The sequence below is a fragment of the Varanus komodoensis genome, unplaced genomic scaffold, assembly GCF_004798865.1.
Source record: "Varanus komodoensis strain SLA01 unplaced genomic scaffold, ASM479886v1 scaffold4, whole genome shotgun sequence".
NCBI classification, from domain to species: Eukaryota; Metazoa; Chordata; class Lepidosauria; order Squamata; family Varanidae; genus Varanus; species Varanus komodoensis.
The window spans coordinates 61,068,283-61,094,226 of NW_025335941.1; the positions used below are offsets into that span (position 1 = coordinate 61,068,283).

A 25,944-nucleotide genomic window follows, 5' to 3' on the forward strand; every position below is an offset into this window, starting at 1 on the left:
CGCAACCGCTTAGCCAATATATCGGTCAATGGCTTATTTTGAACGTGCATGTTTCGCTCCTGAAGACAGAGATTTGCGCTCAAACGACTTTTGGCCTAAAGTAGGCTTTCCATAAACACTATTAGTTTTGTGGTCCTTCTTCGGGAGTGTAGCATAAAGAAGAACAAATTACCTGAATAAATACTGATCTATAAATTAAAATTGATTCTGTGTATGTGTCTTGGCTTTTCCCCCCTTTTGGATACATTGGTACATCTTGGTAATCTGATCAATCTCTTGAAAATACAAATACATTGCTTTTCCCTGAGGGCCAAATGATTTCTTCTTTGTGGCCTGTCACATGATGAAACCTCCAGGAATACTTCTAACTGCTAGACACACCAATCTTTATTTAAAATTAAACCAAAACAAACTCTAATGACCTTTCTGAGACAGTCAGGAGACCCACAGGGGACCCATTTTGAATGTGTACACACAACGACGGAGGTTCACTTGTGGATAAGGGTAGAAATCTTCCAGTCTTTCAACACTATAGCCATCCCCTGGTTTTCTATTTCATAACCAACTTGCTATTTTGCTATTCAAAAAGTTTGGCAACTGTATATTAGGAGTTAATTTTCATGATTAATTTCAAGACTGAAGTCACCTCACGCTTGAAAAGGCTGATTTTGTGTAATGGAGAAGGTGTTTTACTTGAATGCCCCCGTGCACTGAAAAATTGTTTGGGTTTGCATGTGTTGGGAAAATTTGGATAAATCCTGTCTGAAAAGCATTACTCCTGTGTGCCTTTGCATTGTGGGATCAAATCCTGTCTTCCTTCTCAAAACCAAGCTGTCACTGTTTAAAATGGCATTCCCCAGCTCCTTTCTCTCACCTTTAGCTGTACGATACAGTAGGCCATTTTAGCCCAAATATGCATTATAATAGTCATTGTTGGAATTCAGTTTACAATAATCTTTTGATAGCCCAGAGGGCTTCATGTGCCCTGATCATGCAGAATGTTTAGAGTCGAGATAAGGGTCTGAGCTTATCATGAATAGTTTCTAGTAGCTTGAATTTGCATGTCTGAGCAGACCTGGAGATGGGTTCAAGCTACTCAACTAGAGTGTCAATGCAGACAATTAGAAATATTGTGATCTCATTGTTACAGTGTGATTGACTGACATTTCTTTATCTGTTCTGTATGTGATGACCTCGGAATCTTATTGTAATCTCTGCATTCTGTCATCGATTGCCCTGTACCTGTGTCCCTATAAATGCCCTGTAGTGGTATTGAAGCTTTGCAGCAGAGTTCATCTCTGCCTGCCCAGTAGTGCAGCCTGCATTATCGTGAGTGTACCACGGGAACCTTGGGGGTAAAACAATAAAGCCTCAGATGGTCTGGACTCTTGGTCTTTCCTACGAACCCGAGTTTTATTCCCTCTTCTCAAATTGAGATTCCGGGATTCTGACACATGCAGGATTCCTCTCTGAAGGAAATAACTCAGTGATTGAGAAACAGAGAGGCAAAGGACCAAGCCATGAAGCCTGTCTGAAGGAATGTGGAGGGGTGAAAAAGATAATTGGCTTGAAAGAAAGTTTGCTACTTCTTATCTCATCCTCCCAGTAGTTTTATGAGACAGGGGATCGTGGGGCAAGGTGAAGTTAGAGAGGGGTGAACTAGTGAACTTGTAGTTATAAGCATGCAGGCGTAATAGGTTGATGCATATTAACTCTCACACCTTGAATAGACAATAGTCTAATTATAATGCACATGTGATGTATGTAGATGCATGTAGTGGGATGAGATGGGAGATAAGAAGTAGGTAGACGGAAAGAGTGTAACCCTCTAGTACGTTACCCAATGACGGAAAAGGGGAGGACTGTGGCAGGCAAGTTGTGGGGTAAAAGGAGCTGTTTTGTGTGTTTGTACTTTGGAGAGATTCTGATAGAGCGGCTCTCCCCGTCTATTGCAATAAACGAAGAAATCGCCTCACTCTGTTGGTAGTCTTGGTTATTTAACTTGAGAAGTATTTTCGCAGCTTTTTGTGTAACATCTCCCTGCACCAACACGTGGAAGACGTCTGTGTACATGTTGACATGCACATAGGTTCCCTTCACATGGCTGCCAAACACATGGCTGGCTGGCTTGTGTGCACTTTCACAACAGAAGTCCTCATGTGGTCTCTCAAAGCATGAGAGAACCTGAGTGGAATGCATACATCCATGCAATAGGGATGGCCGTCATCTTTTTATCCTCCATCAGGACAGAAGGTATCATGTGAAGAGGGCTCGCTTGCCTAGTCTTTGTTTCTCCTGCAAGGCAATGCATGCCGCAAGGGTACATGTGCAAGACTCTGCCCCCTTCTGATCTTAAAGATGGCTGCTCTGTGGATGAAAGTATAGGCAGGTGTACAATCTTCAAGACACCTGAAGTTAAGAGAATAAGAATCTAAGAGCATCTGTGCTGGATCGGAGCCAGGGTCCATCCAGTCCAGCTGCCCACAGGATCCCACAAGCAGGGAGTGAGTGCAAAAGCACCCTCCCACCCATATTCTCCAGTAACAAGAGCATGAGAACAGCCCTGCTGGATCAGGCCAAAGGTCCATCTAGTCCAGCACTGCGTACACATGGAGGCAAAGCAGCTGCCCACAGGGTCCCTCCAGCAGGGTGGGTGCAGGACCTCCTTCTGCCCAAGCTCCGCAGCAGCTGGTGCATCCAGGCATGCTGCCTCTGGAAAAGCAAATTGCATAGGGCCAGCCATCCAGACTGGCAGCTGGCAGCACTTCCTGTGGCAGCAAATTCCATAATTTATATGTTATGTGAAGAACTTCCTTTAATCTTTCCAAAACAGCATGTTGTGGATGGAGCTTGCATGCACACCTCCAGCTTTCTACACACTTTTAGTCCTCGCATGTGCCAGGATAGTCCGACCTCCTCTAGGATGCTCCAAATCCTGAAGTACTCGTTCACCTCAGGGTTCCTTGGAACACATTTCGAAGATTGTTGGCTAGCTTCAGTGATTTAACCCGCACTCAAGGGTTCTTGTTGGCTTTTGTTGAACTGTGGATTATTGTGTTGTCTGAACACAGCTGTGCCAATGAGCCAGAGCTTATTAAACTATAAACAAGCCATGAAGAGAAATCATGGTTTATTGTAGGGTGGTGAACTGTGGGTTATTCATGGTTTGTTACCAGTGATTCAACAATTCATGTTTTGATGATAACCCAGACTCAACGTTGAGTGTGAGTTATTTTGTTGTCTGAACCCTGCCATTGTTTTCATGGGATATTACAAGAGCTGATGCTCTATAATGCCATAATCCAAGGTAATTCAATCCTGTTTCTTCATATGGCATGTGTCTTATTCTCACAGTTATGTACAGCTTCTTTGACCCTAGCAGCAACATGCTGGGGGCAACCTTTTTACTGGGCAAGTTACAGAAACTGTCTCTCTGAATCATTCCAGCTTAGCTGACATCACTCCCCTTTCAGCCCAGACCAGGCCATAAATAATTCACTTGCGCTTCTCAGTCCTGCAATCTCTGAACCGAGGTGAAAAACTGAAAGAGAAACAACAGTGATTAGATTAGCCGCCATTCCTACAACACTGAACAAAAAGCAACACGCCATGCTGTAAAGTCTGCTTTCCAATGGGCTGCTTTTTTCCCCCTCAGGCTTTTGAGAGGCTGGCAGCTTTCCACTAGGACTTGTTTCCCTATAGTATTATCCTGGCTATTCCTGCCTCTGTGTACCTGTATACAATCAAAGTGCACAAATGATTTATGCTTTTAAAGAGTTCGATCCCTTTGGAACTCATCATCAAATACGAAATTTTAATGGATGCTGAACTGCACAAAAAAATATGGGGTGTTCTGTCAATGCAGAGGAGCCAGCTTGGATCTCCAGGTCCAGAACCTTTCTGTTCTCCACAGAAAGAATCATTTTGATCCAGGACTATCAGCTACGTCACATCCCCACAGTTCTCATGAGAGATAGGCTGGGGGGTAAATACATGGATCTGTTGCAGGGAACTCCACTGCTTTCTCCCATCTGGCCTGAACTGGTAGCTCTACCTCACTAGGCCTCATTAACCCCACTCAGGATTGCTCTGCCACCTCCCTCGCATTGCTTTGGTGCATGTGTCTCGTGCAGCCTTGAAGTGCCAGAATTCACTCCTGCACTTAACAGCAGGGACTTCTCCAAGAAAATGTCTTTACAATCTCCTTTTCAGCTTCCTGGCTATGCTTGTGCTACTTGCAAACTCCCGGAGGAGCTCAGCAGGTATGTTTCACCTGCCCTGAAGATGACATAGTTTGGAGGGGTCCTTGGCAAAGGGTCTTCTATGGTCCCCCTTCTACCTTGATAAAGCCTGGCAGATGCAGACAGGACCGGCTGCCATTTTAGTATCCCACAGTGCCACATCAGTGCCTTGTGGGAAATTAAACAGCATTCCCAGGCTCTTGTCCTCTTCTTTCCTTCCTAATGTGGGGGGCATGCCAAGGATAATCTGCAGGCCTTTCAGGACACAGGGACTCCCAAATGCTGCATGTCTATGCCAGGCCCAAGCCTCAACCAGTGAAGATGAGTACGGTGGTGACTTTTTAGGGGAGCTGCTTCAACGATGGGAAGGAGGGAGTCGCCATCCCCACATGCTCCTCTTCCCATGTGAATATTCCTCCAGAGCGGCCATATTTCTGGACACCTCTGAGGCAAAGGTTTGGGCCAGAAGGATCAACCAGCCACCAAGTCATGAGCTCCTTCTGGGACACACCAGCATGGCCCAGGCAAACTGCTTCCTACGCAGGAACACCTTCCAGCCCTGCAATGCAGAGAAAAGCCAGGAGCTTGCGGAAGAGGCAAAGTCACAGCAGAGTCACTTCAGCCAGTGGAAGTGCTGCGACCCATCATGCAGGGCAGTGAGGATGGTTCCCAGAAGCCCCATCCAGACAGAGGCAAGAGGCCCTTTCCTTAAAGGCAGAGGAGACAGGCTGATTGGAAAGGGCAACAAAGCATCAGAGTGCGGAGAATTGCAGATGGAGCAGGAGTGACGAGGTCTGGGGGCAGACCGGGTCCAGGACTGGCTGTACGAAGATCCTAAAATAGATGCTTTGCAACACGTGGCCTCCAACCAGAAGTTAGGGTCAGGCCTGAGGGCCACCATTCCTGCTGTTCCTCAGGCTCCCCCCATATGGTTTCCTGCCTCCTTCTACTCAGGCCAGTTCTGGGGCAGCAGTGCTTTCCCGGTCCTAAGGGGCCACTGGCGTGGGGGTTATGGGACAGCATGGAAATGGAAATAAATTCTGAAGTGCATTTGCGTGATAGTCTCCATAGCCCCTGTCCCCGCAAGGAAGCTCAGGCAGCTGCCTTCCTCTGTACGAACAAACAATTCCCAGCATTTTTCAGAAGCGGGGTTTGAAGATGGGGGTTGTTTCTAAATCAAACGGGTCTTCATTGCCCCTTGAAGACCGAGTCACCACAACACCCTTTGCACTTCAAAAGTGATAGCACACCAGGGTATACTATTGCTGTGTCACACCGCAATCCCGCAATTAAGGCTCAGATGATCTGTTTCTTGGGAGGGCAATGAGGTTTATTTACAATTAAACACATGGATCCATGGGTGCCCAAGACAGGAACATCCAATGCTAATTTATTTATTTATTATTTATTTATTAAAATATTTTTATGCCGCCCCATTCGCCGAAGCCTCGGGGCGGCTTACAATTCCATTAGGGTTATATAGAATACACAAAAGAGGAGTGAATACAATACACAGGAAGGTGATTGGATACTTCGATATGGATAGGAAAGTGATTGGATACACAGCACAGCATCCTAAAGAAAAAGTTACATTTCACTCTGATTAGATACACTTGACAGGCCTTCTAAATTAAAGTTACCTTGAACAGGCTGGCCAAGTTAAGTAAACAAAAAGGTTACATGCGTGAACTTACTGGGTTGGGGAGGCGCTCTGGCAAGTCCACACAGTACAGAGATCACACTTTGACAGTCACCCACTAATGAAGTGGGTTGTTTGATCTTCACTGAGGCATCTTCTCAGACTGTGTATTGATGTATTTATGGCCGGGCAGAGGGGCGGGGTGGCAAAATCTGTTTTTCTGAGTACAGCTGAAGAAATTAATGTCCAACTCCTGCACCCCACCTACTGTGAGGATGACAGCTAAACCCAGGCGGAGTAGGGAATGGCTTTGGACTGTCTTACTGGATGGAATTCCTCTCACTACAGCAAGCTATCCAAAAATTGTTATCAGAGGCTGGGGCCTTCCGTTGCATGCCACCTCCAAGGAAGGCCTGGAGGGCACCGACAAGGAGGAGGGCCTCCTCAGTGCTGGCCCCCAACTGTGGGATTACTGGGACTCGGGAGATTGGGATTCTAGTCCCTATTTGACCAGGAAGCTCACTGGGTGACTTTGGGCCAGCCACTCATTCTCAGCCTGGCCTATCCCACAGGGTTGTTGCTGTGAGGATGAAATGCAGCAGAACAGGTGGGCTATAAATGCAGTGAGTGAGCAAGGACAAGAGCAGGGACTAGGGTCTTGCAGTAGAAGCCAGGAGAACAGGCAGCGACGACAGAGGTTAACAGCGATTACACGCATGATGTCTTGCTCACACTTCCCACACAACATGAAAAGCCGGAATCAGTGCGCCATTCGGGCACTGTGAGTTCCTGGCTGCCTGCACCCTAATGCTGATGGCAAGGAACTCTTTGCATGGCTCTTCACCTACTCATCTTTAGAACAGGTTCTGCCTGTCGGCCAGGCTGGGACGCTGAAGCGAAGCCTGACTCTTTTGCCTTGTTCACCTTAGACTCACTGCACAGGCACAGCTGGTGGTCACATGGACACACACACAATTTAATCTGCACAGTTTAGCCTAAGATCAAGATTCACACGTGGAGAAAAATATATCTTCAACCCTTTGGTGTGCATGCATCCCTCTCCGGTTCCTCCAGGCAATCCTAACCGCATGAAGGGGATAATTAATTAAATTATTAATTAAATCTCTAGACTGCCTCATAGCTAGAGCTCTCTGGGTTGTTTGCAACCCATGGAAATACAATATAAAAAACTAGCAAGATGAAAACATCAAAAGGTTATCATGCAAAATGCCAAAGCAAATTAAAATGGCGGTGTGAATTGCTGTCCTGAAACAGTAGGGGGTTGGACCCAATGATGTTCTTGGCACCTTCTAACTCTACTTTTCTGTGATTATATGAAAACACATATTTAACTCCTGAAAATGCACCTTAGGTGATATTTCTCCTCAGGTAAGCCACACTGCTGTTCTCAGAGACCTCCTGTGTGCCAACTATAAATTATTAAACTACCGAAAATACCAAGGGAGACATTTGCAGAAGCAAATATGCGGTCAAGGAAAAGGCTAAGTAGCTCCTTCTCTGCCCGGTTCTCTCCCCAGCTGCCTTACCACCCACCCCAACCTTCATCTTACAAGGAAAACACAAGGTTGGGAACCCAATGTTTTCTTTGCAATATGCAGTTAAGGCCAACTCTTGTTCTAGGAATTTGGAGAAAATTACACGTTGTGCTGTACTGTCATGTACCAAAGCGCCGAGAGCAGCATTGCCTTCCAAGCGCCCAGAGCGGTGAAGGGGTTGCATCAGAAAAGGGACTGGATGGAAGAGAATGCTTACACCTCCTTTTGTTTGTTTCCCCGCCTAGAAGAACAGTTTCAAGAAGACTCCACGGGCCACAGGTTCCCTGCCCAATAATGGACGTAAGGGGCCAAGGGCATTTACATCGTTAAACCTACATAGCCTTTGTTTCACTCCGCAATGATAGCCAACAGGGAGGCCTGAAACTCATGATACTTCAATCCCTGGACATGGATGTGACAAGAAAAACCAGCCAGAGCAGGCGTGCTGGGAGGGCACAATCAAAAGAAAGTTTGCAGGTTATTGAGACATCTGGGAAATCCATGCGGCATGGAAGCAGTCCCGAAAGGGACTACAAAGGTGGAGTCTGTACAAGAAGTTTTTATAGGTTTTCAGTTGCATCCAGTTTTCAGAGGGCGGGGGATCAGGTAGGCAATTTGCTAGAGGCACATTATAATAAAACAAAAGGGATTAAGACAACACAATGCTGAAAGAATTTCCAGGACAGGTAAACTATTAGCACGTCGAAGAGTGTACCTGCAAAGGACAGGGAAGCATTAATATCTCTGAGGTGTACAGGGTGGAAGGCAAGACTTGTACACAACATGGATTCCGGATCAGATTGGGAATCCCACCTTAAGTCTCAGGCTAGGGGCGGGCGTTTAGCAGCCCTCTTAGCTCCTCTCTCTCACACCCATTTAAAACCCTCCTCAAAAGCCACCCTTTCTGCATCATCATTGGACTGTCTCAACACTCCCAACCTTTGAAGGTGCTACCAAGCAAAGGCTTTGTCATGCCGCCACCCTGCCTCAAGGCTGGAGGCTTTCAGGCCCTGCACGGAGTGCCACCTTTCAAGGGTACTGCCTCCACCCCCATGTCTTCCTATTGCTTCTTTTACCTTCATTTCTGGCCACAGAAAATCCACAAAGGGAGATGTAATAGCTGGAAAATGTCTTGATTTGTTATACTAGGAACCCTCTGCTTGGAAGCTAGGGAAGAGCCAGGCAACCTGCTAATACAATCAAAAGACAGTTGCTGGGGGGAAAGAATTGCTTTCATAACTTATCCTCCACAACCTTGTTCCTCTTTTAATTGGTAGATTTTGAAGGCCTGGCTCACCTGATTGCATATTTCAAAAATAACAAAGCCTTCACCCCCTTCCTCTAACAAAGATCCTGTAACCAAAGCAAGCAGCAAAACATTGCTCCCAATTACACAATCTCTGGATGGCCTCATCAGAGTGCTTTTTGCTAGGAGTCCCTGATGAGCTCGTTAATCCAATTAGGATGGCAGGAGAGCCCCCTGCCCCCACCAAGCCAGGATTTCCATCTGAACAAGAACTGGGTAAACATTTCGGACACTGATGGCACCATGCCATAAGCTTGATGGCAGGTGGGAGACCCTGTACAAGCTACAGCAGGTTTCTACACCAGCCCTCCCGTGCAACAAGGCCAGGCTGAACTAACTGCGAGGCTGACTGAAGCAGCTGCCTTGAGCAGCAGAGGCAGGGAGGCGGCAAATGAGCTGTTGAGAGGAGAGGCTCCTAGGCTAGCTCACTTCCTTGAGCAGTGGCAGCAAAGTAAGACTTGGGGGCCCATCCAGTCATCTTTCAAGCATGCACTGGGAAGGGAAGCCCTTCTACTCAGGCAGCAAAATGTTTGGGGCCAGCCTTGAAGCAAGGTGAGGAATCTGCATCAGGCGGTGGAGCAGGAGGGACCACGAACGGTGCCATTCCCCAGTGGGAGTCCTGGAAAGCACTCCCAGCGGTCCTCCCATCCGTCGGGGTCTTTGCCACAGCTGGGAAGCCATGGTGGAGCTTGCTGGATGAGCTGCTCCACCAGGTCCAGGACTGTGCTTGTGATGGGGGAAGAGGAGCAATGGAAAGGGGGGTCTGCTGTAGCAGGTGGAAGGATGTGGTGTCGCGGTGGGGGCACTTGTCTTCCCATCTTGCACAGGGACGGCTCACCAAGGCTCCTGGGAATCTGTGTCCCTCCGTCTCCCAGGAGAAACATCACAGCAAGTGGGAAAGCTCTTGCATTGACCAAAGAAGGAACAGCACCACGGTGCCTCCTGGTCAGAACAGCCAGAAGAACTCTGAGTCCAAGGACTGGTGTCTGAGCTTTGCTTTGCTCCTCCCTCCACATCCCTTTCCCCGCGTTGTGTTGTTTCTTTTAAATCAAACACCTGCGGACTGCCTAGTCATTAATCTAGGCAAGCCATTCTGGGAGCCTATTTTGGGCTAAAAGGCAAGGTAAAGAAGTTATCAGTCAGCAAGAAAATAATGACAGCCCTCCCCAAGCTGGTGTGCCCCAGATGTGCTGGACCACACAATCCTCCCCAGAGGGTCTGATGGGATCTAACAGGGTTAACTCTGAAAGGAGGGTTGATTCCAGTTGGACATTAAGAGGAGCACTTTGACGGGTAAGAGCAACTCCATAATGAAACCATGGCCCTAGAAGGGGACTGGAGATCTTCTCATCAGCTAACTGCAGGGGTCATTCCAGTTGAGAGTTTGCTGAATGAAGTAGGGGTTGGACAAGATGTCCTGCGAGGGCCCCTTCACCTCTGTGGCTTGAATGAGTTCAAAGGAACTCAGCCGATTTATACTGATTCATTCTGTTTGCAAACAGAAGCTGTCAAGTGGCCATACCGAGTATTACACCAAGTTCAGATGGTTGCTCCATCCAGGCCAGTATCACCAACCCTGACTGGCAGCAGCTGTGTGGGACCTTAGCTTGAAGAACTTTCTCAGCCTGGCTACCCCAAATTCCTTCTTTCTGTGCTCTGGATGGAATTAGAGACATTACGCATATACAAGGACAGCACTTTTCCACTGAGCCATGGACCTTTTGCAGGTTTTTATTGACACAACACGCTTGTTTGTCTCATTTCTCTACAATCTAGAGAATGCACATATGCATAACCACTGCCTAGCAACAGTATGCAAATAATGAGCATCTCCACCACCACATGCTCACACCTTACAAACACAACTGCTGTACTCGAATCATATTTTAATCCCCTCGGATTCTTTTGATTTGGCTTCAGTTTAGTGAGGCTCCTTGGATACACTCGTGCAAGCAAAAAGCAGGCTCTTGTGCTTGACTCGGACCATTGGTCTGGTGGCCTTGCTCTCACTGCTGAGCTCACATAGCCGTCTAACTCTCTTGTTACCTCTCCGTAGACCCTGCCGTTCTTTCTCTGATCCGCTCCTGAAGAGCACAAGACACATGGTTTGGCTAGGAGATGTGAGATGAAGAATCGGGCAACATTCTGCCGTCCTCATGTTCAGAACTGCACAGCCTTAGCCAGTGTGATGAAGGCAACTCCAGCTACTCAATGTGACACCTTAAGGGATTTGCTACAGAGGTGTTGCTCGCAGGACGTGCCTGGGAGAACAAGTCCTGAAATTATTTGGGACTGGCTGGTGCTCATTATACTGGTGATGGTGAAGAAGGTCTGTGGAAGGAGGATTTAAATAGTCCGTCGCCTTCCTGAGGCTGTCCATGGAGGCCCTGTTTACTCGGTCATCGGTCAAGAGTCATGCTTCCTTCCATAAGTAGCCATCCTTTTATTTTTTTTCTCCCTATTCAAGTACAAATCATGAACTGCTTTGAACTGTTTCCCTGACATGTCCCCACAGATGGAAGAGTGTTGCCTTCTCTGAGCTTTGATGGACAAAATATGCCCAAGGGCTGAGGAGAGACTCCCAGCCACCAGGAAGCCATTTTCTTTGATGAAATGTCAAAGAAAGATCTCGAACTATTAGCAAGCAATCAGCTTTAAGAAAGATGCTCTGTTGGCAAGTCACAATCCAAGCATCAAGTGGTTTCCTTCCACCCCTTCTGGCTATCATTGCCTAGGCTGAAGCTGCCTTGCCAAGCTGGTGCTGTTCGGAAGTGTTTCACAACCACCCCAAGGCAGCCAGAGCAGGCCGTGATGGCTTCAGTAGGTGAACGTTTACCAATGTCTACAGACCCTTCCCTTAAGTACCATACATTGTCATGTCATACACTGCATTTTTCAAGTGTGCCTGGAAGATGTTTAAGTGTACACCTGTGTGAACGGAACAAGTATGTACTTTCAAGTACATGGACTGCACAGTGGAGTCTATCAAGCATAGAATTGTGGGAAAACATGTCTATCTTGTGTGATATAGAAAATGCCCCCCCCCCCCATTAATCTAATAGGTATGACATTTCACCTCCCTTACTTTCAAAGGGTGGCTTGATTGTGAAATGAGGAAATTGTGAAAACTGAACATAGTTGTCAGATGCAACGAATGTTATTCTCAGTTGGCAGATATGAACATTTCAGTCTCCTGGGAGACTGTACTGCTCATCTGAGAGTTGTCTTTCTCCAACGGAGGAGCATTGGACATAAACCTAGTGAGACATTGCTGAACTAGAACTTAGCACAGCATTTAATTCTCTTCCTGTAGGCCTGAATCAAGACAATGGTTTCCTCTCCACTGCTACAGCAAAGCTAGAATGGACTGTGTTGTTACTGGTTCCTGGCAGCGTGACTGGCTTTGGGTCTTCTGTGTTTGATATGTACATATATGTAACTTTCTTGATTACATTCAAGAACTTCTAGGCATCATACACGTTCTCTTCACCCATGTTTTTCTCACAATCATCCTGTCGGGGGTGGGGTGAGGCTGGGTTCAGACAACATGACAAGCCATGGTGGATTTTTACCACTGTTGGCCCGTTTTGTTGTCTAAAAGCAGTCATGGCATTTCACCATGATAAGTTTTGTCTTTAGAAAGTATAAGAAACAAAGTTTTTTCCTCCTATGGTTTCTCTGTTGCTTGAACCCTGGATCAATGTCCTGGTTTGCAACTACCATAGACTCTCCTGGAAAGAGTTTGGAACCACTGCAGCGATCCAGCCTGTATGGACAGACCAATGAGGAAGAAGCAGGCAACATACCCTGGGATTTGATTTCAGGCCCAGTGGCTGATGGGACACATGCCACCAGTGAGAGGACCAAGCAGGGAGGATGGAAACCACATGATCATCTGCTGGTTAGAGCTTGGCAAAAAAAAAAAAAAAAAAAAAAGCGAACTGTGGTAACTATGCAGGGTTGCTTGTCATGTTGCATGATGCAGCCAGGGGGGGAAAATGGTTGGATTCACCCATCACAAGGAGCGACCCTGCATGGTTTTGCCTGGATGAAAAACTGGTCTCTGCACTAGTGTGGTTTCCATCTCCTTGCCGGGTCATCTCACGGTTGGCATGTGCCCCATCAGCAGCCAAGCCTGAGGTTCAGTCCTGTGCTGGATGTTTGGAGGAGCAGGTGCTCTTTCCAGGAGGTTCAGCGGGGCTATGGAAACCGGGACGCCAGGTCTGGATGATCCAGGAAGCCACGGTGAAGCATGGGAACCACGGACAGACTGTGGTTCCTTATTGTGGCTTCTGTCTGAAAAGCGTATTCAGCACACTGAAGAACCATGACGGGTTTCCGAAGACATGGCAGGCCATCCTGCACGAGAAACCACTGGGGCTTGTCATGTTGCACCAACCTGGAGAGAGAGAGAGGGAGAGGGAGGGGGAGGGGGAGAGAGAGAGATGTCCAAAGTCAACCTGTGAGCTTCAGGGTTGGCTGGATGGAGTTTTGAATCTGAACCTCCCTGTTCCTGCTCAAACACTCTCAGCCAGGCTTCCTCAATCTGGGGACGATGAGAGCTGTAGTCCAGCACATCCAGAGGGCACTAGTTTGGGGAAGACTGCTACTGCACCAAGTGTTGCCTATGTGCCGATAAACACATAACAGCTGGCACCTGCAGTTCAATGCCCATTCTATTTGCAAAACTACCATGTGAGGCATGCAAGTTCCTGGCACAGTGCAATCCACTGAGCATCGTGGGAGGGACTGCCGTGCCACACATTGGCCTCTTGTGTGGCATGGCCCTTTGGGCCCTAATGGCCATGGTGCTTATGTCCTCATGGATTCGTCACTGAGGCCCCATCGGTGCAGGTGTTCAAAGATAGGCTGGACATGCACATGGTGGGCACATTGTGAGCGGAGCCGGCTAGTGCCAGAGGTCAGACTAGATGGCCCGGGAGACCCCTTCTGTCTCGCTCTGTTTCTATGTTTCTATGATTCCTGAAGTCTTGAAGGTGCTGTAAGACATAAGAACAGAGGGAGAGCCATGCCGGACAAGATCATGTGCAGAATTCTGTGGCTGACCAGATGCCTCCGGAAATCATCAGAGACATGAGGGCAACAGCACCCCCTGACTCATGTTCCCCAGCATGTAGGCCTACTGCCCAGTTCTGGACATAAAATGTAGCTGTCAGGGCTACGAGGTGCCACTGAGAGCCTTCTCTTCCACGAATCTGTCTGACCCCCCCTTAAATTGGTGGTCATCCCTCTGTTTTGTGGGCATAAATTCCATAGCTTGCACTGCTCTGTGTGAAGACTTCCTTTTATCTGTCCTAATGTTCCCCCTGTGCTGCTTAATTGGATGACCCTCAGCTCTAGCATTCCGAAATGTCATCCTGCCTGCTTTCACTGGCCCCCTTTATGATTCTCTACCAGCTTCTCCCCCGCTTTACTCATCTTCATCCGGAACTAAAAAGCCTACAATATCGTACTTGTTTCCCCCACCTCGATCATTTGGGTTGCCCTTTTCTGCACTGTTTGCTTCACTGTTAGTCACCCAATTCTGATTTGATGCACTTTTTCTGGCACCTATTTGGACTCTAATATTTACAAGAAATCCAGCCATCCGAATGGTCACTCTTAGAATTGTGTGTGCTGAACCTGGCTGGAAAATCTTCATCTGATCCATGATTCATCACCAGCTGTCCTACTACAGATACACAAAGAAAACACCCCCAATTGCCACGAACAGTTGTTGACAGCCAAGCATGAAATGTGTTCTGAAGCACATGGGCAATTTAAATTCTCGTGGCTTGGTGCAGAGAAAAGAAGCAGAGGGAACTCTGCAGAAGGCACGCTGTCTTGTTTTAGAAAACCACGGGTGAGATTCCAAGGACTGGGCGCTGCAGACCAAGAACCCTTGAAGTATTTATTGTGGTTATTCTGAACTTCCAGACAGTGGAACAATTGTTCCTCTTTGCATTTCTTCTAAACGTGGCGTTTTGAGGGGGGTGGGGGCAGGAATGGCTTATAGATTTCTGATTTATTTTTGGAAAGCTACCTGTGTTTTCCTTAGCTTGCAAAAAGAGAAAAGGTCCTTCCTAAATTAGAAAATTCACAGTACAGCAAACCCCAAATGCCATTTTATTGTGGCATTTCAATCCCATCCCCCTTACCCTCACCAGGGAGCAACACAAATACCTATGCTTTCTAAATTCAAGGCATTTTAAACCTTTCTCATTTCTTGAAGCATTTTGGTGACAATATCTGATAAAAGTAAAGGTTTGGGGCAAGTCATCGGAGTTTCTCTCTGCTAAACTCTCCAAAACAATGTGGCTTTCAAGCTACAGGCTGAGGATTTGTTTGCTCACTTTTAAAATGCATCTGTGTCAGAGTAACATTATTCTTCTGGATGAATTCATGAACCCAGTCCCTGCCTTTGCTATTGATGAGCAGGATTAAGGAAGTTTAGCCAAGCAATCTAAGTGATGACCTAGGGACCCAGGGCCCATTTCTGAAAGACATAAAATCTCTTGGGAGCCAGAGTCTGGATTAAAAAAAAAATGTTTACTGGGTGGAAAGATGACTCAGAGAGGTTAATGACCCTGATGTGCTTGTTTTTGCTTCTGACTCAAACCACAAATGGTAGCAGTTGAGGATAACAAAATATTGGTAGTGAGAAAGGTCACAATGTACCAGGTAGCATTGGAAACAGACCCAAATTATTTCTATTACAGAGGAGTGTAATAGAAATAATTTTACAAAATCTCTGTGTTGGATCCATACTGAGTCATAGAGTTGTTGGCTCTCTTTCCCCAGAAGGGCTGAATTCAATCCAGCCGCCCCTGATGCTAAAGGGAAAGAGACCAAATCTCAAATTCTGTATAATTTAATTAAAACTCTTACTTCCTCAGGACTAAGCATTAGGAAATGCACCACAACCCCTTAGAATGAGAGAAAACACCTGTGCAAAGCCCAGGACATCACCAAATTGGGAAAACTGGAGGTTCCCATTTGGGGAATGCAGGTGGGCCAGATTTGGGCCACAGTTCTGCACACCTGGAGGAATAGAATGTATGCTGCGAAATCCTCTGCGACACAGTGAGCAAACTCCATGGGAGCATCAAGTTACCCACAGGATCCCTACAATGGATCATCCTCAGAAAAGCTCCCATGCCCAGTTCCAGTTTAAGCAAGTCTGCAACATTTCCTTCATCAGAGGGTTGTTGTAATGGTGAAAAAAATGGCAAGGGACAAGGATGAATTGCGTGCCCCTCTGCAGTTCATTGGATGAAAGAAGAGATGGAAAATTCCAGTTCTTATCCTGTTTCTAAACCATTTTGGGAGGTACCTGCAGGGAGAGAAGCTCCAAAAGAAATAGAATAAGCAGATGATGAAAGAGAAATGTACGTCATAATGTGCCACATATCTCAAATCCTGGAACATGAAAAACTAAATTCTGCAACCATGTTGTCCTAATGATCTATACAAGAATATTCTATTTTGCAGTATGCATCCTGCTTCTGTCAGTGGGGCAGAGGGGTTTCTGAAGCCTCATCCATAAACATGGCAGCAAATTTCACTAGGCATTGTGCACTTTCGGGCATATATCTGGAATCAAAGTCCAGCAGCATGCTTTTTAAATAAAGAAAATGTGAGAAGTCTTTGCTTTCAGAATCACACTGCATTCTCTTCACTGCAGTATTGTAACGAAATACTGAAAGGTGGCTGCATGAAATACATGTCTAGATTCCAGGAAATTTTCTGTACGAACATCGTGAGTAAACAGAAGCCAGTATTCTACTTCATGGGCTCATAGATGGCCAGCAATACTTACCCCTTGGCATCTCTGCTCTAAAAAGTTTAGTAGTTGGAGCCCTCTTCCTGGGCGATTGAAAACTCTTGTGCTACACCAGCTTTCCCTAACCTGGTGGCCATCAGGGACATTTAGATCACTACTCCCAGAATTCCCATCTAGCAGGGCCATTCACTGGGAATTCTGGGTATTGTAGTCCAAACATGTCTGGAAGGTACAAGGTTGGGGAAGGCTGTGCTAGACAAACCTGGGCCGGCTCTGCGCAAGACAGTCCTGTATGTGTGTTTGTATCCTAGGACCACTATTCTAAGCAACCCTTTATGTAGAAGCAAACACTCATTGTCACAATGGAACTTACTTTTGAACAAACATGGCTCAGATCAAATTGCAATCAAGAGACTGCACACTCTCTTGATTATGCAAGTCAGCAAAAACACCTTGCTGGAATAAAGATTTGGTAACTGATCGGTTTGGTTTTGCAGAAACCCATCAAGACAACTGCAACAGTGCCTGGCATAGAATGATCCCAAAGCACATGACCAGGAAGGGACCATCCAGTTTGGGCAGGTATGTCCCCCAGAGACAGCAATCCAGAATGGCTGCACATCACCACCAATATCCAAAGAGTATGGCTGAGGAAAGCAAGACTGCTGCTGCTGGTGGTGGTGGTGGGTATCCAAGAGGCCTCTGGTTGGCCAACTGGGTGGACCCTAGTTGGCCTGATGGAGTGGGGCAATCCTCATGCAAAGACTTGGAAGTGCATGCACACATTGGTGTCTGTTCTGGCCCAAGGGACAAGCTGACCATCTGCACGCCCTTCCAACTCTCAGGAGTAGTGAGGCGACTGGTGCCACCAATTGCTGTTGGTTAGAGAAGGCTCCAGTCACAGTGGAGGGAATATTGCTGAGCTGAGACACCAGTGGCCATTTGGGCTAGAGGTGACTGCAGTTGCTATCCAGCTCACTGAGAAGGCACAAAGTTGGGAAAAGCTGCCATAGGGAGAAACTTTTTCTCCTGTGGAATTGCACCAGTGCAGGTGGCAAACCTGCTCCTACAGTCTATATGGCAGGGATGGATTATAAATTGGGGCCCTATAGGTTTCCAGCATTGAATAGGTTGGCCTGGGCTGAAGAGATCTGATGCTGCAGATTGCCTGCTACTACTATAGTCAGGTGATACAGGTATATTGAGTTGGTATGTGGCAAAGACAAGAAAGGGAAAATCTGCTCCTGTCTTTAAGTTTGAATGTGTTAAATGCTTTTTGGAAAGTGATGACCTCATAGCCCAACCACCACACTCTGCTGTGAGTAATGTTGTCCTGTTCCCAAGCTTAAAGGGTACTGGGGTATTGAAGGCAAAACTTTCCAGTGATTGGGAACATGCCACTTAATACTGTGCTTCACGGCCACCCCTAGGGGCAATAGTTGGAAGGGGCCGGAGGGCGATAAGGCTCAGCCCCCTGCGCAGTGCAAGACTCCATGCTAAACCAGCCCTCCCAGATGGTTGTCCAGTTACACCATTGCTACCTGTTGCAGGAATGGCTGGTGGGGGGTGTCTGGGCACATGAGAATTAGCCCAGAATGTTTCCAGACATTACGGGATATTCTTGCCCTTATGACTCTTACATGCCTGTATATGTCCCCTTTTGCAAACAGTCTTTAATTGGTAGTGTAGTCAGAGGACTGCCCTCTAGTTAGAAGTCACTGTTTATCTGGAGGGTTGTCCAAAGTCTAGGAAAAGAACCGAGAAAGGGGCAGGGCCTTCAGATTGCCCGTAAGCGGTTGGCACTGCAACAGCAGAGTCACACACATAGGTCACCCGGCACATCTGCACAATGGGGAGCCGCACTGGGTCGGTTTCAGCCAGCATTCCAAATAGGCACATGCTGCTCGGCAGCGTTTGAAGGTGAGCAACGCACGCCACAAGCGGCTGCCCTGGGAGAAAAACCTTCCCCGGAAACCGCCCCGCTGAGCATGCGCACACAGTGTGGGTGTCCAGAGCGCATCCAGCATCTGCGTGTCTTCAAAAACACTTCTTTGCAGATAAGGACCTCGTAAGGCGGGTCAGTAGCGTTCTGTTGTGCGTCAGCTGCGCCTCTCCCCTGGCAAATGCTTGCGTGAGGCTACACGAAGGGAGCAACCGTGGCCAGTCAGCATTGGACAATTCATGACCTACGCCTGGAGCTTGCCTGCTCTGCTCCAGGAGCGACTGCATTGGCTACCCCGTTTGTCATCTGGCCCCTGGTGTCAATTTGCAACCACTTGGAAGACGTCAGTGTCGTCCTCCTCCTGTTCCCCCTCCCCACTTCACTTCCGTGCTTACCCGGGTTTCTTCCTCCCCCTACTGGATGGAGCACAGGCTGACCCTTAATATAGCGTAAGTCCTCGTGCTATTTAAAAGCACAAGAGCAAGATTTCTGCTAAGCGGCTTATGGTCTACAGCGTAATTGATGAACTTTCCAAGTGACAACCTTGGGTCTGCATTACAGGCAGCTCTGAAAAGCAGTCAGCTTATGTAGGTTATCTTGACTTCCCGGTCCTGCTGTGTCACCAGCATTACAGGAAGATGCGTCTTCCACATGAAAATGCCAGTGGGATCTTTGAGGCTATAAAGACACAAGATTGGCATTCGCGCAGTGCCAGCAGCTTCCTGCAAAGGAAAAAAAAAGCCCAAGTTACACTGAGCCGGATTTCAAACTTAGGAAGGACTGACACAATTACAAACCACTTAAAATAAATTAACAATGCGCCATTCTGATTGCACAGGGAAGTGACTGCATCCTGTCTTTGAAGTTAACAAGGTAATACTTGGGATTCTTGCTTTGCCTGCTCTTTTCAACTGATATTAAAAAAATTGCAACACTCCCCAAATTGATTCTTAACCCAAGAGGCTTAACCCCGAGCTACCAAAAGAACTGCCAGGCAAGTCTTCCCCACCAGTTCTGTTTCCAAGGAGCTTACCTGCTGAAATCCTGCCGAAGCAGCTGCCCAAAGTCTACCTGGCCAAGCCACCACCCTGCCACTGCATACTTCCCATCAATATTGCCTCACAGATGCCTGGAAGGCATATCTGAGGGGCACCACCACCTGAAGACTGACTGCATTTTGTGGAAGTCCACGTTGGGTCTCTGAAATCTCAGCAAGGAGCGGGTAACAGCAAATATTTATTGGAGGCTTTGCTGGTATTCACTGCTATTACCAGGTGGACAAGGTTTTGCTGCTAGAAATGAGGCACCCAATCCAATTGGTGTCATGCTGCTGGCCAGCAAAGGGAGCTTGCCACTACAGTTGCTTGGAGGGTTCAGATCCTCTCTCTACATGACCCTCTGGAGACATCATCACAGCTGACCGCTAAATACATTCACACATGCACGAATCACTGATGCCGCTTTTGTACAAAAGGCCACTGGGAGGCCCCATCAGGAGTGCTGGAGTAGGAAGAGTCATCCCGCATGTTTTCCTACTGCAAATTATGGGTCTCTCAAAGCAGAGGGCTTGCAATTAGGAATCTCAAAGGGTGATGGAAGGGAAAAGAGGCCACTTGGGATGAAACGCACCAGCAAAGAGTCAGCCCTAGCTCAAGCAGGTAGGTCTTCCAAATCCACGCCATATATGCACAGAACTGTTCGCCCAGCCATCTTCTCCTGGGGTTTCGTGTTTCTTACCATTCAGCTACTTGGCTTGGCATTTATCCCTTTGCTAGCACCGCTCCAGTCACCCAGAGGCATCTGCTGAGATATCTCAAGCCTAACATGCTTGGCCTAGGGGAAGGAAAATGGTGGCAGCGGCTGAAAGAAGCAAGGGGCCTTTATAAACTTCTTGCAGCTTACCTGGGAAGGTCATTCTGGATCTACCAATTTATTCTGCAATTTCATGCAAGACCACAGTAATGCCACCTCCAAGGACATTAACAATGGCAAAGTGTATGGCAGACTTGTAACTTCAGCATGACTCAATTTGAGAATGTTTTGGTGGATCTTGGGGCTCTGACTAAAAACCAAGGAGACCCCCCCCCAAAAAAAGCTGAAAGGATGCCCTCCCCAACATTAAAGATACAGCTCGATCCAATTCCAAACTTGCACATAGGTCACAATTGTATCTGCTTGTAAGATAGGATGCTATCCATGGGGGTGTTTCTGTAAGGGACTGATGTGGACAAGGCACCCAGAACTGTGAAGAACTGGCCAGGAAGCAAGGCTAGAGAGCAATCCCCTAGCCTACAGACACCAGAGTCTTCCCTTCCCAGACTTTCGGCTGGAAATAGAGCTCTTAAAATACAGCTGGAAATCCCCCCTCCTTTCACTTGCAATTGGTTGCTGCTCCAACGCTGGGAATCAACTTTGGAGCTGCAGTCAAAGAGGGACCGCAGCAGCAGCCGCAGCAGCAGCCGCAGCAGCAGCCAGCATGCAAACTATCTCATGCCCTCTGCAGCCTCCTTGTCCCCCACTATAAGTGCCTCAGGCAGAAAATGCTCGTGGATGTGCGCTCCGCACTGGATGCATGAGCCTGAGTTCAGACGGCAACCCAAAGCCACTCAGCTTTTCAGAAACACTGTCATTTAGGCAGCAGCTGTTTGTTCCCAGATTGGTGCCATTTAGGTATTTTGGACTTCATTTGCCATCAGACCCAGCCAATATATTCAATTGCCAGAAATCCTGAGTTTTATCGGCTGAAACATCAGGCGGACACAAGACTGGGGATGGCAGGGTTAAGGAAATGTTGACAGGAGTTGTTCATCTGTTCCGCATGACCACCCAGCCCTTCACCCCATTTGGAGCGCATTAGTCCCATGGGCAAATCCCATCTCTTCACCCTTTAATGAACCCGTTTTCTCACTAGCACTGCTGTACAAAGAACAGCGCCAAGTTACTCAAGCCTGAAGAAGCGTCATCAGCAGCGTAGCTGCCAAAACATACCTTTCCTGAAAACGAAACCGGGGTTGGGGGAGGGAAGTACATGCCAAATTAGATGCAGCACTTCTCCAATTCCTCCCCCCAGTACATTTGAAGACAAGCCGTTGACATTGTTTAGCATCAAAGGAATGGTGTGTGAGCAAGGAAAATTGGCCACGTCCACTTCCTTAGGCATGAGGTGCGGAGACTTTCACGTTGGGCTTGTACTCTTAAGGATTGCCAACTCACAGCAGCCCCATGAAAGCTCAGAAAAGGCTGCAGTCCTTGTACAAATTTATCTGAGCAATTGCAAGCAAGCACCATCGAGACTCAGGTGAAGATGTGGAGTGTGGTAAAGGCTCTCCTTTTTCCAGCTGTGAGGCAGGCCTATGCCTCAACATTTGCTGATGAACTCGCATAGCGAGACCTAAATTAAATCAAGCTTGGGGATGTCTTTTTTACCTGATGGCTGCTGCATCCCACTTTATCTTGCAGATATAAAGCACAGAAGCTTTTAGCTGTTTGTCACATCCATACAGGAGTGAAGTGTTGTGCAACTACACTAGCAGATCACAGCCACTTTACCAATACTTCAGCTCCAGAGAAATGCGCAAGTTGAAACAAGACATTATACAGCCCAAGAGGACTAGAACTGGTCTAAGGCACACAACAGCTACTTCCTTTTAACTACCAATTATTTAGCCGTGTCTTGTCTTTTGTGAATGCCTCCCCCGACAACTGAAAGGCTGAATGTTATTCTAAGGATTACTTACCAGTAGCAAAAGCATCAAGTGAGAACATACTGGTATTTTGGCTTTGTCCTTTTGCCCTTGCCCCCCCATGAGAATGTTCCAGAAAGCCTCTGTGCAGTGCATTTTGGACCTTGAGTTGCAAGAAGGCCTGGTAGCACCTTCTTAAACTCCCAGGACAAAATGGTTCAGTGATACAGCACATCCCTCCCACTTACACAGTTCAACTTTCCACCCCTGGCACTTTCCTTTCAAGATCTCAGGTTTTAGAGCTTGGAAAGACCCCTAATTTGAAACCTTGGAAAGCTACTAGGAAGAAGAACCGACAATACCAGGGCATAGATCAGATCCTGTTTGAGGCAGCTTCATATGCCTCTCCACACCGTCTATCTTGCCTGCACCAAAACTTGCACTGGCTGATGTTCAGTGCAAGTTTGAAAGGTACTGGTTTATGGAAAGAAACTAAAACAGCGCCACTGCTTTCAAAATACTTACCAACTTTCCCTATGACTCAGTTGCAGCTGCAGAGTACCAAAACCTGATTTAATTAGAAGCCTTAAAAACAAGATGTTCTTTCACCCACCAAAGAACATCCTAACCTAGTTAAGAGTTTAAAACCCTTGATAAACCCCTTTGTCCCTGGTGTTACAGCTCAATGCTCTGAAAGGAAGATACTGATGCGAAATAAACATGTTTGAATAAAGTGTCTGCAGAAGGAAGAGTTTCAAAGATGTGTGTTTTCTTTCTCCCACTGCCACCCAATCTAGCCATGAGAAAATCGTGGCATTTCCATTTCTGCTGGATCGTCAGTTGAGCCGCACATTCTCCTCCATCCAAGCCATTGTTGAGAAATGGCCAATCAAACCCAGGATCACAGAAAAAATTGTTGTCTGACACCAAAAGGAACAAGGGGACCCAAATCTTTTCCACATCTTCTGTTCTCCTCCAAGTTCCTGAAAGAGAATGCAGAGCTAAACATTAAGTATTGTGCATTTCCCATCCATTTCTCCCTTCAGGTTCTTTTCACTTGAAAAGACATGTCAAACATGTGGAGAGATAAAGCAACAATTCAGCACATTTACTCAACAGGAAGTTCCACTGCATTGCAAAACTCCGAACTAGTGAGTTGGCAACTAGGCAGTAGCCTTACATGGAGATAAGCCTCTTCAAACAGTGGAAATTACTGCTGAGGCTGTTCCATAGGTCCATTTACTATGTGGCGTCTATCTTGCAGACGACAACAAAATCGTAGGACTAAGGGATACAAGATCGTGATAAGGTCATTTTTCCTTTAACTGGCTATGGCTGTGTTTAAAATTTGTACATAAAGTAACCCCAGTCCAAAAAGTGGTTTCAGTATTAAAAGTAAGATTGCCTCATTATGCTTTTTTGTGCAAAAAGTCCAGGAGAATGTCTTTCCATTTCAGGGCCTTTGGGCCTCAGCCAGCATGTTTCTGGTTAGAGCCACGTTGTACTTTTTTATGCCCAATTTTTACTTGCATTTTAAACAGACCCGTTAGACACCCTGAAAGAGGGCTAGCCATTTCCCTCTGGTTGATTAGAGCTGACTGGAGTCAGATCAACTGAATGGAAGCCCTACAAAACTACTATCTGCCATAATCTGAAGGAGTCTTCTCCAACTTGGTGCCCTCCGGTGGTTTTGAAATACAACTCGTCTGCTGGCTAGGCTGGCTGAGGCTACTTGGTCTAACCACATGCAGGGTACCTGGCTGTGGAAAACTGATCTAAGATACTGTATGTCTTATTTATTTTTATTTTATTTATTTATATTGTGATTTATATCCTGCCTTTTTCCTACAAAGGGCTCAAGGCAGCTTACATCATTCTCCTCCATCTTATCCCCACAACAACAACCCTGTGAGGTAGGTTGGGCTGAGAATCTGTGACTGGCCCAAAGCCCTTTAAACAACTACCCAGGTTGAAGGCATGTTATGTATGTATGAGCAGGTCCCCATATGATTAGCGATAAACACCCTGAACAGGAAAGTTTCTGAAAGCAACAATTAACCTGCTGCAACTCAGCTGAGATGTAGTACAGGGCAGGTTAAAAAAATGGTAATGCCTAGGATTTGCCAGCCGTATGATGCTGAAGGGCAACGCTGACAGAAGCGGAGCTGGGAGGGGGCCTTCACTGCTATGGTAGCCTGCTGGGCACAAAGAAGGAACAGTGCCTGTACTGGTCTGCATACCATCCCTTGTCACCTATGGCAACTCCCTAAAGTGCCAGTTCCCAAACATGGTACCTCAGCGGACACATCTGGAGCTCTGAGAAAGCATTGTGGACACTCTTACAAAACTGTTGCTGCACCGTGAGGTTGGGGAACCTTGCCCATTAACAGAGTGGGTATGGCTGACAAGCTCCCACTTCCCATAGTCACACAGGCAAAACACCTGTCAATGTCAAAACCAACCAACCCAAAATAAACACACACACACACACACACACACACACGAGACAACACAAGAAGAACACAGCCCTCCTTCTCCACCCTCCCCAGCCCTGCTAGAGACCCTCAAGTTACCTTTTTCTGGGCAGCTAAGTACGCTTCACGATTAAGCACTGGAATACAGCAATAGACTTTCTATTTTCCAAGAATGCCCTTGGGCTTCCCATGCATTCTTGGAAAATCAGGCAGCCTGGGAAGCACCCCAGCCTTATAATACAAGGCCGGTATAACAGAAAAAGACAGCCAGCGAGGCGTAGTGGAGAGCAGCGCTGGACTGGGACTAAGAAGATCTGTTTTCCAGTCCCTGCCAGGAGGCTCAGTGGATGACTCTGACCCAACTCAATTACTCTCAGCCTAACCCTACCTCACAAGGATGTTGTGGGGACAAAACAAAGAAGGGTTAAGAAGCCGCCTTGGGGCTCCTTACAGAAATAGAAGAAATAATTTTAAACATAAGCAAGGAAGCAAGCCAGTGGCCTGTATTGTGCCACTACCAAATGCAACTACCACTGGGGGAGCTTGAGCACCCCAGACTTATGCCAGACTATGACTCCTTTCCTAAACCCATCGCTTTTGCGGAGTTCGGTGCAGCTACCAGGATCGCGCTCAGCGGCGGCCGGCCGGCCAACTCTACGGGAAACCTCAGCCTCCCAGGATCCGTCTGCGGGCTGGGATCCAGAGCCAGCCGCGTGTGAAAAGGAGGCCCGCTGAAGCCAACGCGACCGGCCCGAGGAGAGCGCTGCCGCCGCCCCCGCGGGAACGCGCCGCCTCCGCGACCCGGGCCGGGCGCTCTCCCGCCACGCCACGCCACGCCACGCCACGCCACGCCACGGCGCCCCGCGTACCCGGCGGCCGCCGGAGCGCCGAAGGGGCGGGGCGAGGGCGAGCGGGAGGGGGACGCGGCCGCCCGCGGCTTCTATGGCAACCTCGCCACCCCGCGCGCGCCCCTCCCTCAGCTTCGGCCCGGGGGAAGAAGTGGGGGAGGGAACAGAGCAGCCATTACCAAACGCGCCAGAGGGCTGGTGGCCCTCGCTCCTCACACGCGCCGCCGCAGAACGACCCTCGCCTCTCCTCACATTTTATAACCCGGCTTTTCCTAGGGCCGTTTCCTTTTCGCCGCCGCCGCCGCCGCCTCAGACCGTCCACCGCCTCCGCCGTCCCTAATCCCTCCGCCAATATGGCCGCTCAAAAAGCTAGCTCGACTCGCAACAACGAAGGCCCACCCTCCGTGCCCGCCTTTGTGTCTTTCTCCCACTGCGCCTGCGCAGCGCGAAGCTCTCTGGGAACTGTAGTTCT

General features: G+C 47.7%; 1 long non-coding RNA gene across 1 annotated transcript; it reads right to left on the bottom strand.

Moving 5' to 3' along the window:
• Positions 1-10,457: 10,457 nt before the first annotated feature.
• On the bottom strand, positions 10,458-25,829 carry LOC123029308. Its single transcript, XR_006415903.1, has 3 exons — positions 25,652-25,829; positions 15,784-23,133; positions 10,458-13,141 (listed from the first exon to the last, which is right to left on the bottom strand). It is a non-coding gene; the product is annotated as an uncharacterized LOC123029308 (long non-coding RNA).
• Positions 25,830-25,944: the final 115 nt, after the last annotated feature.